Below are 18,963 nucleotides of genomic sequence, written 5' to 3' on the forward strand. Positions count from 1 at the left end.
TCATTTCTACCCCTCATTAAAACAGTACAACAATGAACAATTGGAAAGAGTTACAGGAAAGATTTCAAACTTTATCAATATGAAATAAGGTTTCCTGTGGAGATAAGCAAAGCCACAGACTCCTCTCCAGATCTGTATCTGTTTTACTAATTGCCTACTCACAGTCAGTTCTTTGGGGGAGATACTACACTGGATAAATCACAACCGAGATACTTACAAAATAGTTTTCACTAAACTCCAGTAAACACTATCAATTAAATATGACAAATTAAGAAACCAGAGAGAAGTCAACAAAATATATATTCCAAATACAGAAAGTTAATATAGTAGCAAAAAAGATTAGTTGGTTTTGTATTTATAATTTCTTTCCTTTTTTAACATTAGAAAGCATTATGTCTTTGTAGATTAAAAAAAAAAAAAATCATTGCAGGGGCATCTGGGTGGCTAAGTTTACTGACTTAGTAAAGCCCCTGACTCTTGATTTCAACTCAGGTCATGATCTCAGAGTTGTGAGATCGAGCCCTGTGTTGGGCTCCACAATGGTCATGGAGCCTGCTTCAGATTCTCTCACCCTCTCCCTCTGCCCCACACCCTCTCATCCCTCTCTTAAAATTAAATAAATAAATAAATTGCAAATACTGCATAAGTACATAAAAGAAAAAGGGAAATTCCCCTCATCCCAGCCCCTCTATTCTTCCAGTATGTAACCATTTTTAACCAGTGAGTATTTTTGCAGACTTTCACAATTTTTTTGGCCTATAATCACGTGCACACACACCCATACACTTACACCCACCCATCCACCCTTGATTCAATCATGATGTATAGGGTCGCCTGGGTGGCTCAGTAAGCCTCCGACTCTTGGTTTCAGGTCAGGAAATGATCTCAAAGTCCTGAGATTGAGCCCTACCTCAGGCTCTGTGCTGGGCAGAGAGGCTGCTTAAAATTCTCTCTCCCTCTCCTCTCTGCTTCTTCCCTTACATGTGCACACACACGTGCATGTGCACACACTCTCTCTAAAAAAACAAAAAACAAAACATGATGCATATACATATATTCTTTGATTTTTTTGCTTTTTAGTCTTTAGATGGACATCTTATCACGTCCTGCCATGTCAATGCTGTAGATTTTATTCTTTCATTTTTTATTTTTTAAAATATTTTTATTTATTTACCTGACAGAGAGAGTACAAGCAGGCAGAGCAACAGAGGGAGAGGGAGAAGCAGGCTCCCCTCTGAGCAGGGAGCCCAATGTGGGGCTCGATCCCAGGACCCTGGGATCATGACATGAGCTGAAGGCAGTTACTTAACCAACTGTTTTGCTTTCTTTTAATGGCTTCACTGTATTCCATTACATGACTATGATATAGTTTGTTTTAGCATTTTCATATTGTTAGCTATTTTAGGTTGATAATAATTTTCTGCTACTACAACTAATACTACAATACATATCATACCACGTATATCCTTATACACCTCTATTTTTCTGTGGTAGATTTCTAAAGAGGGCATTATTGTATGAAAGGGTATGTGCATTTTAAAGTTCAATAGATAATTGCCAATCTGTCCTCAGAAAAAGGCTGCATCGATTTATATTCCCAGCAAGAATGTAGGAGAATGTCCTTTCTGACATCCCATAAGTACTTGAATATTATTTGCTTTTAATTTTTGTGTATTTGATGAATTTTTAAATGTCATTTTTTGTTGCCTTTTTTTTTTTTAAAGATTTTATTTATTTATTTGACAGAGAGATCACAAGTTGGCAGAGAGGCCAGCAGAGAGAGAGTGGGGGAAGCAAGCTCCCTGCTGAGCAGAGAGCTTGATGCGGGGCTTGATCCCAGACCCTGGGATCATGACCTGAGCTGAAGGCAGAGGCCTTGACCCACTGAGCCACCCAGGTACCCCTTTTGTTGCCTTTTTAAAAAGATTTATTATTACTACTATTATTTTTAGAAAGGTGGGGAGTGGCAGAGAGCAAGACGCTGACTCCCTGCTAAAAGCAAAGCCCAGCTAGACTTGGGACTCAATCCCACCACCCTGAGATCATGACTTCAGTCAAAATCAAGAATTAGATGCTTAACCACCTGAGCCACCCAGGTGCTCAGCATTTTTTTATTTTAAATTCCAGTTTATTGATTCCTAGTGAAAGTGAACATTTATTCATATGTGTATTGGTAATTTGCATTATTTTGTGGTTTGCCTCTTCCTACCCTTTGCCTATTTTTTGACATTTAGTTTGCACCTTTCCTTGGAAGTATCTAAACTCTTTGTATATTAGAAATAACTTTTATTGGATATAGATATATCCCTTTGCATCATACAAAAACAAAGATGCACAAAGATACGTGTGATATGTATACGTATGTATATGTATGTGTGTGTATATATAAAAAACATTTTCATTCAGATTTCTTTTTAACTTTGTTTCTTATTTTATCATAAAGATTTTTTTCCGGCACCTGGATGGCTCAGTTGGTTAAGCAACTGCCTTTTGCTTGGGTCATGATCCTGGAGTCCCAGGATCAAGTCCAGCATCGGGCTCCCTGCTCAGCAGGGAGTCTGCTTCTCCCTCTGACCCACCCCCCCATGCTCTCTCTCTCACTCTCTCTCAAGTAAATAAACAAAATATTAAAAAAAAAAAGATTTTTGTCACTTTTATGTAGTAAAATCCATACATTTTCTTTTTGCAGATTCCGAGTTACCCATCTTCATTAAAAGGCCACCTACTATGGTCCACCTCACCCTTAAAAATTATAAAAATGTTAAACTTTATTCTGCACACACATACATATTATGTCTTTAACTTTACGTTTAGATCATTAGTCCATCTAAATTTTGTTTTTGCATATGCTGTGAGAATTTTTCCCAAAGGATTTCTAACAGTCCTTCTTTCCCCACTGCTTCTTAATGCCACCTTTACTGTAAATTAAATTTGTGTGTATGTTTATTCCTTATTCTCTATTGAGCTATTTCTCTCCTTAGACAATCACTGTCCAATTCTTAGTAAATACTGAAGTGGGCCATTAATTTCTGCAGCAAACTGCAGATACAGACTGCCTGAGACTCAGTCCTGCTAGGGAGGATAAAATTCCTAGAAAGAATCTCCTTCACTTAAATTCAAATTCAACACTCAGGTATGTACTGGGGTTGACAGCAGGTACTTGCAGTGGTGATCAATTGGACATAAATCCAATTTCTCTGGAACAGTTAGGAGGCCCAAGGAATAAGAAAGGGGACGGACAAACAAGCTTCCTGAAGAGCCATGAGAAGTCTCACTCTAATCACTATTTTCACCAGCAGGAGTACCTCTGTGGGGTTGGAAGACAGGAGTGTTTGAGCACTTCTTTCACTGGGAGGGCTGCTGTGTTTCCCAGTCCCTCGCTCTGGGCAGCTACCTTATCCTTAACTCACATTAAATGAATTTGAATCCTCAGCTTGTCTGCCGGGATCTATCCATCATTCACAGTCACCTCCATGATACCCATGCAAATGTCATGTAGTCTGGAAACCTCAATCTTCTACATATTTTCTGCTTCCCCTTCTGAAAGTGCCAAATGGTATTAGACTAAGGTTCTTGTCTTATTCATCTTTGTACTCCCAGAGACTCTAATACAGAGCTGAGAACCATAGTGAGCAATACTTTCTATTTCAGAAGCAGATCTGTTTCCTCCCATCAAAGTATTCAACAACAAACTTCATTGTTAATTCACCAGCAACACCATCCCCACCACAAGGTCTGAAAAGAAGTAAATGGAGAAATAAAAATGCAAAAGATCACCAAAAATGATAAATAAGTGGCAAATGAGCCATTAAGCAAGTTAAAACTACAATTAGACACTGCTGTGTATCTATCAGAGTGGCTAAAATAACAAACAGTGATACCTTCTAATGCTGGTGGAGATGCAGAGAAACTAGATCATTCATACACTGCTGCTTGGCTATAAAATCATACCACAATTTCTTACAAAACTAAACATGTAATTAACATACAACCCACCAATTACACTCATGGGCATTTATCCCAGAGAAATGAAAAAACCTGTACACAAATGTTCACAGCAGTTTTATTCAGAATAGCCCAGAACTTGAAATATTTCAAATGTCCTTCAACAGGTCATGGTTAAACAGTGATATAGTGTTCCACACTACTCAGTAATCAAAACAGCAAACTGGTTTTGTTTTGTTTTGTTTTGTTTTGCTTTGATTTTTATTAAGCTTTTTAATTCCAATATAGTTAACATATAGTATTAGTTTAGTTTCAGGTGTACAAAAGTGATTCAACGATGCTCTACATTACTCACTATTCTTCATAATGAGCATACTCTTTAATGCCCATCAACTATTTCACCCACTTCTGGTAATCCTCAGTTTGTTCTCTATAGTTAAGAGTCTCTTTCTTGATTTGTGTGTGTGTGTGTTTTCCCTCTTTGTTTATTTGTTTCTTAAATTCCACATATGAGTGAAATCATATGGTATTTGTCTTTCTCTGACTGACTTATTTCACTTAACATAATACCCTCTACTTCCAACCACATCATTGCAAATGGCAAGATTTCATTTTTTGATGGCTGAATATTCCATTATATATATATCTACCACATATTCTTTATTCATTCATCTGTTGATGGAGATCTGAGCTCTTTCTATAGTTTGGCTATCGTTGACATTGCTGTTATAAATGTTGGAGTGCAGGTGCCCCTTTGGATCACTACATTTGTATCTTTGGAGTAAATTCCTAGTAGTACAATTGCCGGGTCCTAGGGTAGCTCTATTTTCAACCTTTTGAGGAACATCCATACTGTTTTCCAAAGTGGCTGCACCAGCTTGCATTCCCACCAACAGTACAGGAGGGTTCCCCTTTCTTTGCATCCTTGCCAAAAATCTGTCTTTTCTTGACATTAATTTTATAGATTCTGATTGGTGTCTCACTGGGGTTTTGATTTGTATTTCCCTGATGCCGAGTGATGTTGAGGATTTTTTCATGTGTCTTTTGGCCATTGGTATGTCTTTGGAGAAATTCCTTTGCCCATTTTTGGGCATCTCCTTTGCCCATTTTTTAATTGGGTTATTTGTTTTTAGGTATAGAATTGTATCAGTTTTCTTAATATATTTTGGATACTAACCCTTTATCAGATATGTCATTTGCATATATCTTCTTCCATTTAGTAGGTTGCATTTTAGTTTTGCTGATTGTTTCCATTGCTGTGCAAAAGCTTTTTTCTTGGTGAAGTCCCAATAGTTCATTTTTGCCTTTGTTTCCCTTGCCTTTGGAGACTGTCTAGCAAGAAGTTGCTTCAGTTGAAGTCACAGAGGTTGTTGCCTGTGTTCTCCTCTAGGATTTTGATGGATTCCTATCTCACTCTGAGGTCTTTCATCCATGTAGAGTTTATCTTTGTGTGTGGTGTGAGTGAGTGGATGAATTTCATTCTTCTGTATATAGCTGTCCAATTTTCCCAGCACCATTCATTGAAGAGACTGTCTTTTTTTCCATCAAATATTCTTACCTGCTTTGTCAAAGATTAGTTGATCATAGAGATGAGGGTCAATTTCTGGGGTTTCTATTCTGTTCCACTGATCTGTGTGTCTGTTTTCGTGCCAGTACCACACTCTGTTCATGATTAGAGATTTTTAATAGACACTGAAGTCCAGATTTGTGATGCCACCAGTTTTGGTTTTCTTTTTCAATATTCCTTTAGCTATTCAGGGTCTTTTCTGGTTCCATACAAACTGTAGGATTATTTGTTCCTGCTCTGTGAAAAAAGTTGATGGTATTTTGATAGGGATTGCACTGGACATATAGATTGCTCTAGGTAGCATAGACATTTTAATAGTATTTGTTCTTCTAATCCATGAGCATGAAAATTTTTTCCATTTCTTTGTGTCTTCTTCAATTTCTTTCATGAGTGTTCTATAGTTTTCTGAGTACAGATCCTTTGCCTCTTTGTTTAGGTTTGTTCCTAGGTATCTTAGGTTTTGGATGAAATTGTAAATGGGACTGACTCCTTAATACCCCTTTCTTCTGTCTCACTGTTAGTTTATAGGAATGCAACTGATTTCTGTACATTGATTTTATATCTTGCTGCTTTGCTGAATTCCTACATGAGTTCTAGCAATTTGGGGGTGGTCTTTTGGGTTTCCCACATACAGTAACATGTCATCTGCAAAGAGTGAGAGTTTGACTTCTTTGCTGATCTAGATGCCTTTTATTTCTTTTTGTTGTCGATTGCTGAGGCTAGGACTTCTAGTACTATTTCGAACAGCAGTGGTAAGAGTGGACATCCTTGCCATTTTCCTGACCTTAAGGGAAAATATCTCAATTTACCACATTGAGAATATTTGTATGGTTTTTTTTCATAGACAGTTTATATGATATTAAGGTATGTTCCCTCTGTCCCTACACTGTGAAGAGTTTTAATCAAGAAAGGATGCCGTATTTTGTCAAATGCTTTTTCTGCATCTATTGAGAAGATCATATAGTTCTGGTCCTTTCTTTATGTAGAAAGGATTGATTGATCTGCAGATGTTGACCCAATCTTGCAGCCCAGGACAAAATCCCAGAGTGAATAATTCTTTTAATGTACTGTTGGATCCTACTGGCTAGTATCTTGGTGAGAACTTTTGCATCCATGTTCATCAGGGATATTGGCCTGTAATTTTCCTTTTTGATGGGGTCTTTGTCTGGTTCTGGGATCCAGGTAATGCTGGCCTCACAGGAAGAGTTTGGAAATTTTCCTTCCATTTCTATTTTTTGAAATATCTTCAGAAGAACAGGTATTATTTCTTCTTTAAGTGTTTGATAGAATTTCCCCTAGGAAGCCATCTGGCCCTGGGCTCTTGTTTGTTGGTAGATTTTTTTATTACTGCTTCAGTTTCCTCATTCAGCCAATGAGTCTGTTCAGGTTTTCTATTTCTTCCTGTTTCAGTTTTGGTAGTTGCTACTCTCTAGGAATGCATCCATTTCCTCCAGATAGCCTAATTTGTTGGCTTGCAGTTGCTCATAAAATGTTCTTATAATTGTTTGTATTTCTTTGGTGTCGGTGTGATCTCTCCTCTTTCATTCATGATTTTATTTATTTGGGTCCTTTCTCTTTTCTTTTTGATAAGTCTGGCCAGGGGTTTATCAATCTTATTAATTCTTTCCAAGAACCAGCTCCTAGTTTCATTGATTTGTTCTACTGTTCTTTTGGTTTCTATTTCATTGATTTCTGCTCTAATCTTTATTTTTTTTTTGTTCTCCTGCTGGGTTTAGGCTTTATTTGCTGTTCTTTCTCCAGCTCCTTTAGGTGTAAGGTTAGGTTGTATATTTGAGACTTTGCTCATTTCTTGAGAAAGGCTTGTATTGCTATATACTTCTCTCTTAGGAACACCTTTACTGCATCCCTAAGGTTTTGAACAGTTGTGTATTCATGTTCCACGTGCACTCAAAAAGAATGTGTATTCTGTTCATTTAGGATGGAGTGTTCTGAATGTAACTGTGAAGTCCATCTGGTCCAGTGTGTCATCTGAAGCCCACATTTCCTTATTGATCTTCTGCTTAGATGATCTGTCCATTGCGGTGAGGGGGGTGCTAAAGTCCCCTACTATTATTGTATTATTATTGATGTGTTTCTTTGATTTTGTTATTAATTGGCCTACATATTTGTTTGCTCCCATGTCAGGGGCATAAATATTTACAATTGTTAGGTCTTCTTGCTGGATAGAAACTTTAATTAAAATATACTGTCCTTCCTCATCTCTTATTACAGTCTTTGGTTTAAAGTCTAATTGTCTGACATAAGGATTGCTACCCCAGCTTTCTTTTGATGTCTATTAGCATGGTAAATGGTTTTCTATCCCCTCACTTTAAATCTGGACATATCTTTGGGTCTAAAATGAATCTCTTGCAGACAGCATATAGATGGCTCTTATTTTTTAATCCAGTCTGATAACCTGTGTTTTTTCATTGGGACATTTAGCCCACTTACATTCAGAATAACTACTGAAAGATATGAATTTAGTGCATTGTATTGCCTATAAAATGACTATTACTTTATATTGTCTCTGTTGCTTTCTGGTCTATGTTACTTTTGGGCTCTCTCTTTGCTTAGAGGATCCCTTTACAATATATTTTTTTAAATATTTTATTTTATTTATTGGACAGAGAGAGAGATCACAAGTAGGCAGAGAGGCAGGCAGAGAGAGGAGGAAGTAGGCTCCCTGCTGAGCAGAAAGCCCGATGTGGGGCTCGATCCCAGCACCCTGGGATCATGACCTGAGCTGAAGGCAGAGGCTTAACCCACTGAGCCACCCAGGTGCCCCCCTTTATAATATTTCTTATAGGGCTGGTTTGCTGATCACAAATTCTTTGTTTCTGTTTGTCCTGGAAGCTTTTTATTACTCTTTCTCTTTTTGAATGATATCCTACCTGAATAAAGTATTCTTCGTCCCATTTTTTCTCATTTAGCACCCTGAATATATCACGTCAGTCCTTTCTGGCCTGCCATGTCTCTGTGGATAGGTCTGTTGCCAATCTAATGTTTCCACCCTTAAAGGTTACTTATCTCTGTCTGGAGCTGCTTGCAGGATTTTCTCTTTGTCTCTGAGTCTTCTAAGTTTCACTATTATATGTCAAAGTGCTGACTTATTTTTATTGATATTGGGGAGCGGTTCTCTGTGCCTCCTGGATTTTGATGCCTGTTTCCTTCCCCAGATTAGGGAAGTTCTCTGCTATAGTTTGCTCCAATATGCCTTCTGCCCCTCTCTTTCTTCTTCTTCTGGGATCCCAATTATTCTAATATTGTTTCACTTTATGGTATCATTTATCTCTCAAATTCTCCCCTCATGATCCAGTTTATCTCTCTTTTTCTCAGCTTCCTTATTCTCCATCATTTGGTCTTCTATATGACTGATTCTCTCTTCTGCTTCATTTACCCTAGAGGTTAGAGCCTCCATTTTTTACTGCATCTCATTAATAGCCTTTTAAATTTCAACTTGGTTAGAGTTTAGGTCTTTTATTTCTCCAGAAAGGGATTTTTTAGTGTCTTCTGTACTTTTTCCAAGCCCATCTAGTACCTTTATAATTGTTATTCTGATCTCTAGTTCTGACATCTTACTTATGTCCATACTGATTAGGCTCCTAGCAGTCAGTACTGCCTCTTATTCTTTTTTGAGGTGAGCTTTTCTATCTTGTCATTCTGTTCAGAGAAGAATAGATGAACATGAAAACAAAATACTAAAATGGCAATGATGACCCCGGAGAAATATATACTAAACAAATCAGATGAGACCTGAAACTGGGGGAAATAAAGAGAGAGAGAGAATATAACCAGACAGGTGAGCAGAAAAGAGCCATACACTGGAATCTGTATGTAATTTGGTTGTTTTTTTTTAAAAAACTAGACCCCAAATTGTAAAGAAGGAAAAACATATATATGTACAAAAATAAAGGTAAATACAGTGAAAGGATAGAATATAACTGTAAAAATGGAAGTTAAAAGAACAAAAGAGCAAAACAAAACATACAACAACAACAAAAAAGGAAGGGATAGCAAAAGACATGTGAATAGAACAAAGCAATATGTTTCTCCTGAGTGTATACTGATCAGTTTGGTAGAAGAAACTGCATCTCAAAGTTGTAAAGAAAGAAAAACTTACATATACAAAAGTAAAATTAAATACATTGAAAGGATAGAATGTAACTGTAAAGATGAAAATTTTAAAAAGGCTTTAACAAGACAAAAAAGAAAAACAGAAGAGAAAGGGAAAAGGAAAAAGAAAAAAATAGGAAAACAACAGTAACAAAAAAGAGAATACGATCAGACAAGTGAATAGAACAGGGCCATACCCTGGATTTTGGGTGTATTTTGATCTGTTAGAAGAAAATGCATCCCAAAATTGTAAAGAAAGACAAACTTATATATATATACAAAATAACGTTAGATACAATGAAGGACTAGAATGTAACTATAAAAATTCAAATTAAAGAGGATTTTAAAAAGGAGTCAATAAAATAATTGGCTGGAAAAGTAAAAATAAATAAATAAATAAATAGCCATGAATTCTATGTGCTGTATTCCCCTAGAGCTGCAGTTTTACCAAGAATTCTCAATTCTTGGTAAACTTGGTCTTGCTAATCTTCTGGGGGAGGGGCCTGCTGTCTGATTCTCAACTGTATTTGCCAGAGGCGGAATTGTACCACCCTTGCCAGAGGGCCTAAGTAATCTGCTCCAGATTGCTCTATGTGCCTTTTGTTCCCTGAAGGCTTTCCATGCAGCTTTAAAGGACGAGAATGAAAATGGCGGCCTCCCAATCTCTGCCCCAGACCGAAAGCTTGGGGCCCCTCTCCTTAGTGTGCCCTCAGAGAAAAGCACTCCTGTCTCCCTGGTCTCTGGCCGCACTTTGTGCTCACTCAACCTGTGACCAAGCATTTCTACCTCAGGCATGCAACCCCATTTCAAGTCTCCAAAACCTGCAGACTCCTGTGGCATGTTGCAGAGCTGCTCCTTCCAGAGAAGGAAGGAGGTTCTGTCATTTGTTGGGCCCCTACTCAGAGAGCAGTGGCCTAACTGTGCTATGATTCATGGTTTAAGGCAACCCCAAGCTGAGAGCCCACTCCTAGGCTCACTCTTTGCAGATGGCTTCCCCGCTCTGATGCCTGGGAGCTCTGCTACACTCAGACACCCCTGGTCTTCTAGTGATTCCAAGGATCCTGAGACCACACCGTCCCAGCTAGGGTTTTGTCCCCACTTAGCAGCCTGAATGATGTCCCTCACTGGAGCAGTCTTCTAAAAGTTCTGATTTCATGCTCTGCTACTCTACCACTTGCCAGTAGCTGGCTGACAAAGACTCCTTCCCCCCGGGATCTATCTTCCAATATATTGCCTCGGATTCACTACTCCACACCCCCTACCTTGCAGAAAGTGGTCACGTTTCTATTCATAGAGTTGTGGCTATTCTTTTCTTTGATCTCCAGTTGAGTTTGCAGGTGTTCAGAATGATTTGATAGCTATGTAGCTGAATTCCTGGGACCAGACACAAATAAGGTCTCCTACTCCTCTGTCATCTTGGACTGACTTACCTTCTATCTTTTCTCTTGTTGATGTTATGTACCAAGATGATAGATTTGTGAATATTGAACCACTCTTGCGTCCAAGGAATAAATCCCCCTTGGTCATGGTGAATGATCTTTTTTAAATGTACTTTTGGATTTGGTTTGCTGATATTTTGTTGAGGACTTTTTGTTCATCAGAGATGGGGACCTGTAATTCTCTTTTTTTGTGCTCTCTTTATCTGGCTTTAGTATTGGATAATACTGGCCTCACTGAATTCATCTTCTAATTTTTGCAACGGTTTGAGAAGAATAGGTATTAACTCTTCTTTAAATGTTTGTAGAATTCACCTGTGAAGCCATCTGGTCCTGGACTTTTGTTTACTGGGAATTTTTCATTACTGGCTCAATTACATTGCTGCTAATCTGTCTGTTCAAATTTTCTACTTCTTCCTGCTTCAGTTTTGGAAATTACCCATTTCTTCTAGGTTGTCCAATTTGTTGGCATATAATTTTTCATAGTATTTTCTTATAATTGTATTTCTGTGGTGTTGGTTTTTACTTCTTCAACAGAGCAAAAACTATTGATACACACAACTACCTGGGTGACTCTCCTGAGAATTATGCAAGTAATAAAGCCAATCCAAGAAGACTACAAACTATAATTCCATTCATATAACATTTTTGAAATGTCAGATTTTTAGAAATGAAGACAAGAGAACAGATTAGTGTTAGGAGGTAGGTGAAGGGACATGGGTTAGTGTTACAAAAGGGCAACATGCGGAATCCTTGTGGTGATTGGAACTGTTCTGTATCTTGACTCTGGTACTGGTTATGTGAACCTACATGTGATAAAATTATATAGACCAAAAACACACACACATACACACACAAGCAAAAATGGGAAATCCAAATAAGATTAGTGGATTGTATCAATGTCAATTTCCTAGTTGTGATATTATGTAACAGTTTCACAAGACATTACCTTGGGGAAACTAGGTAAAAAGTACATGAAATCTTTCTGGTTACTTTTATTACTGCATGGGAATCTACAGTTAACTAAAATATTTCTATTAAAAATGAAAAGGAAAGATAGTGAGGCAATTTGAGTCTTGTTAAAAATGAATTAAAATTTCTAAGACCTCAGGTGCTAACAATACAGATGGCAGAGAGATCAGGTTAGTAAAGACAGGCTAATGTCTAGGGTTTGTTTTAGAATAACACAGGAGAGGGATTAGTGGATGGAGGCAGAGAAGGGGCATGATTTGGCCATGGGAGTGGTAACTGATGGGGTTGCTTAATGAGTGCACAGTATTTATTATTATATCATTCTGTCTACTTTTGTTAATATTCTAAATCCTCCAAAAAAAAAATAATAATGTTTTCTGAAACCATGTTGCAGGATAAAGAATTTTGGAATTCTAACGGTGAAAGGAACTTGAATCATTTTATCTAGCCCAACACTCACAACAAAGCCCAGAAAAGTTAGTGGTTTACCCAATGTCACCCCTAGTTAGAGGCACAGATAGTCCTATAGCCCATGCAGAAACACTAAAACCATTGCTCTTTATACTGTAGTATGTCCCTTTTTAATTATTCCCATACTTAATTTGTACTAATGTTCTGGACAACATAAGATTAATAGTAACATTTTCAGTAAGTTTGTTAATTTTTTTCTATTTTTGTTTTTAAAGAAGGATTTGGGTATATGTAATTTAAGAGTTACTAGAAAAAGAAGTCACATGTACCCTTATTTTCCTCAAAATGTTGCTATTTCATTAAATTAGAAGATACCTGTGTTTACAAAATTACATTCATTCAAGGAGCAAAAAGATTAAGTGATTCCCATTAATTATGGAAACTTTGATTTTATTGAATTCAATTAACAATAAGTTGACAGTGATCTCGCATTTAGAAAATCTTATATGAATTAAGCTTTACAACTAAATCCCATTAAATAGGGATCATGCTGAAGACACTTCATAGATATTTTATTGAAATCGAACCCAAATAGTGTGTTGGGCTTAGGAAATGAGATCCATATCTCTATTTAGCCTACAGGGAAAAGTAATTGAAGGAAGAAAAACTTTTCTTCTATCACCAAAAATCTCTATTACTATTACTGAGCAAACCTAAGTAACAAGCTTTATTCATAATGTCCCCTTGAGGAAAAAAGAGTCTATTTGTTTATCTTCTACCAGTCAGGTCTTTAATTCAAACCTAATAGTAATGGGCCAGAATCATAGTCAGGAAGCCAAAGCATGGCAGGGGGCAATGCTGGTTCAGAGGCAATCTGCAGCTGTATCTATCTGTGGACACATAAGCCATCTCACCACAATGGGAAAATGAGCTACGGAAAAAACATCAGTTGATGTTCTTGTGCCAACAGCTTTTAGTGTCTTCAGAGGATAAAGACTGAAGGTGCCAGGGCTGTTTAATCAGTTAAGCCTCTGAGGGCAGGTCATGGTCTCCCGTTCCTAGGATTAAACCCCTAGTGGAGTCTCACATTAGGCATCATGCTCAGTGGGAAGTCTGTTTGCCTCTCTGCCCCTCCCTCTGCTCTCTCTCTCTCTCAAATAAATACATAAAATCTTTTTTAAAAAGTGATAGCGTGATGAAGTTTTTTGACAAACCAACGAAAAATCAATTCCTTAAGAAAGAAAGAATTTTAATTATTGAAACTCTAAAGTGACTTATAAAAATAATCTAAGTGGGACTTTAAGTAAAAGCAGCCCTTTTTTTGTTTCACGTGTTTTACAGTGGGGTGGTCTTTTTACTGTCTTCACTCCTAAAATGACTGTTTTTTCATGATTTCTGTGGCTTTTGAGTAAATGACTCACAGAACCTTTCCAAGTGATGGCATTTTTTCAGCAACTGTAAATGTAGTATCTGGTACACAAGAGAGGGTTCAACACAAGGCAGGCATGTATCTTACAGCACCCAGGGTGACATCGAAACAACAAAGGGCAGTTACCAAGATGATCCCAAGCAGAGCATCTCAGTGAGGCTTCCCCAGTTCCCAGGAATATTATCACTCCTCCTCCTGATGTTTTTTAAGAAGAATAACAACACCCATGATTTTTTGCTTTCCCAGCTTCCTCAGAGGGGAGAGAATTAGCATCAGCATGGCCACTGTGGGTTCCCACTGAGAGAAAGAATCCTTCTCATGTGAAGGATTAAATCCTCATCTGCAGCCTGGCATGCTCAAGGGCAAGGCAGGAAGGAGGCAATGCAGAAACCCGCCAAAGCACATCTGGCAGTTTTCTGAATGTTTACAGCTGGCTCCATTGTGCTTCTTAGGCCCTGTTCCCTTTAGGACTGTGCCAGAGATGGCAAGACAGCTTGAGTCTGGAGTTGGACAGCAAGCCAATCGGATGAGTACACGCAGATTGTGAAAGAGACTGTTGCTTAGATTCCATGCCAGAGAACACCGCTCCCCTGGTGGGAGGGAACAGTGATGTTTAATAGCACCTATCATATGTCAATGACAATTAGCCCTGACAGGAGAACAATATATAAATAGCATTGTTTTCTGAGAAGAAAAAAAAATCAGAAGTGCTCAGAAGGACTTCTTAAAAGATAAGTTTGGTTCTTGTCATCTAATTTTTTTTTTCTTTTTCAGCGTAATAGTATTCATTGTTTTTGCATCACACCCAGTGCTCCATGCAATCCGTGTTGTCATCTACTTTTTAGGATTCCTGAGCAGCTGTAAGCAAAAAGAGTTCATAGGATAAGGGATTTTAAAAGCAGACATTGCTTGGGGGAATCAGGACTAGGTGGAGAAAGATGGAAAGACTTTTACCCAGTATTCTGAGCTTCAGAATCAGTCAAATGTGATTCTATTCAGAGTTCCCCTTTGCTTGTTTCATAAGAAAAACCAGCATCAGGGGCACCTGCGTGGCTCAGTCAGTTGAGCTGCTGCTCAGGTCATGATCCCAGGGCCCTGGAATTGAGCACCACATCAGGCTCCCTGCTCAGCAAAAAGCCTGCTTCTCCCTCACCCTCTGCTTACACTTCTGTCCACTTGTACTCTCTATCTCAGTCAAATAAATAAAATCTTTAAAAAAAAAAAAAAAGAAAGAAAGAAAAGAAAAAACAGCATCAGTTTACATTTTTTCTATGTTTTTCTCCATCACTCTGCAAAGACCATCAGATTTAGAGGGGGTAGGGAATGTTAAACATTTGTATTCTTGGGTTCCATCCCCAAACTTCTGCTTTTGAACTCAGTACTTCTGGGATGGTACTTAAGAATCTACATTGTTTACAATGTTCCAGGTGATGCTAAAGCAAGTGGTCAGCAAACCACTCCAGAAAGACTTACTTCACATAAACATGAAGGGTCTACTTTGGGATTCTTTACTTTTGTAGTCTGTGGGATTACAGCATTAAGAAAGCCCAATCACCAAGGCTCAAAACTATGCAATAAACCAGCTTGCTTTCAGTGGCTGCTCATCTGTGTCTTCAGGAGAATTGCTATGTCACTGGTCTCCTCTCAGTGGGAGCCTAGGCTGCTCTGTTAACCTAACGCATAGCGCATCATCCCCACTCAAGGGACACAGACCGTGGTCTTTTCTTTACCTCCTCCTATCAAAAATAAAAACAAAAACAAAACAAAAACCCTTCATTTCTCTTTTTCCTTTGAATCGATTCTTGTTCAAGTATCAGTGGCCATTGATGGCTTAGTACAATACTCCTTTATCGATTATTACATTCAGTTGCAGATCTGTAGCCGATAGCCCCAATCAAAAGGAATATTTACTAGTGAAATTTGGAGTGCTAAAAAGTAGTAAGTTTTGCACAATGCATGTAACCATTAGTGTGTAAGACTTGCCTTATAAGCCACTCTGTTTTAAATCCAGAGCCAGAAAATCCTTCCCTGTGCTATAGGGTGAATCAGGTTCCACTAGATTTACCCTCGCAGAGAATTAAGAAACAAGATTCATCTTTTCTATACCTCTCAAAATGATAAACCAATGTATTACCTTCAGATATCTCTTTCCCATATTAAACAATCCTAGTTCTTCTATTTTTTTCTTATATCCCTAATTCCAGAGGTCTCAAATGTTTTCTTATAAAGAGCCAGATAGTAAATATTTTAGGCTTTGTGGGCCATATGTCTCTGTCATTGTAGCATAAAAGCAGCCATTAGCAGCATGTAAACAAAAGGACTGTATTCCAGTGGAACTTTATTTACAAAAGTAAGGTATGGCCCATAGACCTCAGTCCACCTATCCCTACAAATCCCATCTTCAGGCCTTCTTTAATTTCTTTTTATTGTGCTTTTATGAGTAGTAAGCAGAACCTTACTAAAGGAGCTACATCTCCATTTGGTGAACGTCCCCCTTTCCTATATTTTTTTCTATCTCAGGATGTTATGTTGGATTTACCGTGGGGATAAATTCCGAGCCTCAAGGAATGATGCTAATTGAATCCAATAGGCTGAAGTTTGGCTGAAGTCATTTACTAAAGCAGAGATAGCACTACCCTAATTTAAACAAGTGAGATTTTTAAATGTCTTGATGAATAAACTGCAAATTTCTTCAGCATTTGAATAAACTTCTATACTCAAATCCAGAAATGGGTAAATTTCACTGCCAAAGAGTGAAAATGATAAGGTCTTGATAAACAGACCAAAAGGCAAGCATTGTAGTACTTTCAGAGTGTGGTGCACCCTATCGCACGGGCTCTCCTGTACCCCGGGCACAAGAACGGCACATGGAGGAAAGAGCAGAGAACTGCTCTCGAGGACCTTCAAGGAAGCCAGCAGCTCCTCCCACTTCCTCAGGACTGTGTCTCGGTTATGAGGATGCGAACAGGGCTTTGTTTGTTTGCTTGTTGGCTTTGTTACCAAGAGAAGCCCTTAAAGAGTTCCAGATTTACCTACATCACATCCCAGGAACTGTGCCTGTGCCAGGACAAATCATGATGTCACTTTTATTTTTTTAATATTTTTTAAAAGAATTTATTTATTAAAGAAAGAGAGGGAGTGAGCAGGGGTGGGGAGAGAGAGAGGGAGAGAGAATCCCAAGCAGACTCTGCACTGAACACAGAGCCCAATGTGGGGCTCAATCTCATGACCTCGAGATCATGACCTGACCCGAAACCAAGAGTTGCACACTTAACTGAATGAGCCATCCAGGTGCCCCCATGGTATTCCTTTTAAATAATACTATTTCAGCAGCAATGAGAAAACAATGAAAGTTCTCCTCTTTCTACTGGGTTGTAAGAATACACTCGAAATCTTAGACAAAACAGCCAGATACTATAGAAACACAGTACAATCAAATGTGGAAAAAGTCGTGGAATTTGGAGTTAGACCTGGATTCAATTCCTGGCTCTGCCTCTCACTGGATGGACAGATCACTTAATCCTGGTGAGCCTAAAGTTGCTTAGTTCTTAAATGGAGCCACTTTTCTCCCATTATTCCCCTGTTTGAAGTGTACTAAACAAGATAGAGTCTAAAACTATCTGACACATAGTAGGTATACAGATTAATTTATTCATTCGTTCATCATCATGTTACAGGGTATCTTCTGTGTTCTGGACCAAGGGTCAGCAGCCACTTTCTTAAAGGGCTAGAGAGTAAATATTTTCAGCTTTATGCACCGCATGTCTCTGTCAAAACCACTCGACTTTGCCATTGTAGCACAAAAGCAGCCTAGACAATATGTAAATTGAGTGTGGCTTTGTTCCAATATAACGTTATTTATGGACACTGAAATTTAAATTTCATATAATTTTAATGTGTCATGAAACACTATTCTTTTGATTCTTTTTCAACCATATAAAAATGTAAAAACCATTCTTAGCTTGTGAGCTGTACAAAAATAGGCAGCAGGCATTAGTGTGACAACCATTGTTCCAGACACAGTCCTAGTATCTGGGAACAGAGGGCAGGACAATCGACAGTGTGCCCCAAAAAGAGGAGACACGTTAAGCAATCACACAAATAACAATGAAATTATCATCATAATAAGTGCTACTAGAGAAAATGTACAGTCCCCAGAGTGTATATAATTTTATCACATCTATAAACTCATTGTATGAGAGTCTAACCCTTTTTGTTTCAGCTCTTTGAAGTATAAACCAATTTACGTAGCATGGACCTCTTAAACATCCCAATCACTGTTTCCCTAGGTTTACTTTTAGCTCAATGACCATACCATTCCTCCAGATAGATTTTTAGGAGTTATTTTTGTCTGTGTTCACCAGACTCCTCATCGCCTAGAATATGTCACCTCTGTGACCTCTAACCATCCAAGCTTCTTTCTGACAAGCTCTTCTTGCTGCCCACTAAGAGATCTCCTTGCACACATCATTCTGTTCACTCCATTCCTGCTGCCCTCCACAACAGGTTCTGTTTGACAACGGCCTGTACATTTCTTTCTCAGCTTTGCACATACTCACATATGTGTGTGTGCCTGTGTACAGGGTGTGTGAACAGAGCACAGACACACTCATTCACCAGCGATTACTAAGCCACTATTATGTGCCTGGCTTGGTGCTGCTACTGGAGAGAGGTTGATGAACAAAACAGACATGGCCTCTGCTCTCAAAGGAGCTTATAACTAGAGGGATTCTAATTATCTCATTAAAGGGTTACAAATGCTCTAAGAATGTAAGACAGCATCTTGGGGCCTTATCTGGTCCAGGGTCAAAGAAAGGCTTCTTCCGTATGGCACACACACATCCCTTAGGATGCCCTGAGCACAGGGCTTATTCCTATCTTATTCACTCAGGTATCCCAAGCATCCTGAACATTACCTGGCAAACGAGAGACATGCAATCAATATTTGTTCAATGAAATAAATGGAGTGAGTGAGTGTAAACTTTCTGTTGCCATTTCCCCTCTATAAATCAGAAGGCTATGCACTTTTCTTGGTTGGACTCCAGGAGTAAAAACATGTAAGGACTGATCTTTAATATGTGCATATTCAC

The 18,963-nt window shown here is 38.3% G+C and overlaps 1 protein-coding gene across 2 annotated transcripts in view; it reads right to left on the reverse strand.

The window, feature by feature from the left end:
* The window catches only part of ATG10 (autophagy related 10), a 237,446-nt gene that overhangs the window by 80,389 nt on the left and 138,094 nt on the right, over positions 1-18,963 (reverse strand). The window lies entirely within an intron of this gene.

The sequence above is a fragment of the Neovison vison genome, chromosome 1, assembly GCF_020171115.1.
Source record: "Neovison vison isolate M4711 chromosome 1, ASM_NN_V1, whole genome shotgun sequence".
Lineage (NCBI taxonomy): Eukaryota > Metazoa > Chordata > Mammalia > Carnivora > Mustelidae > Neogale > Neogale vison.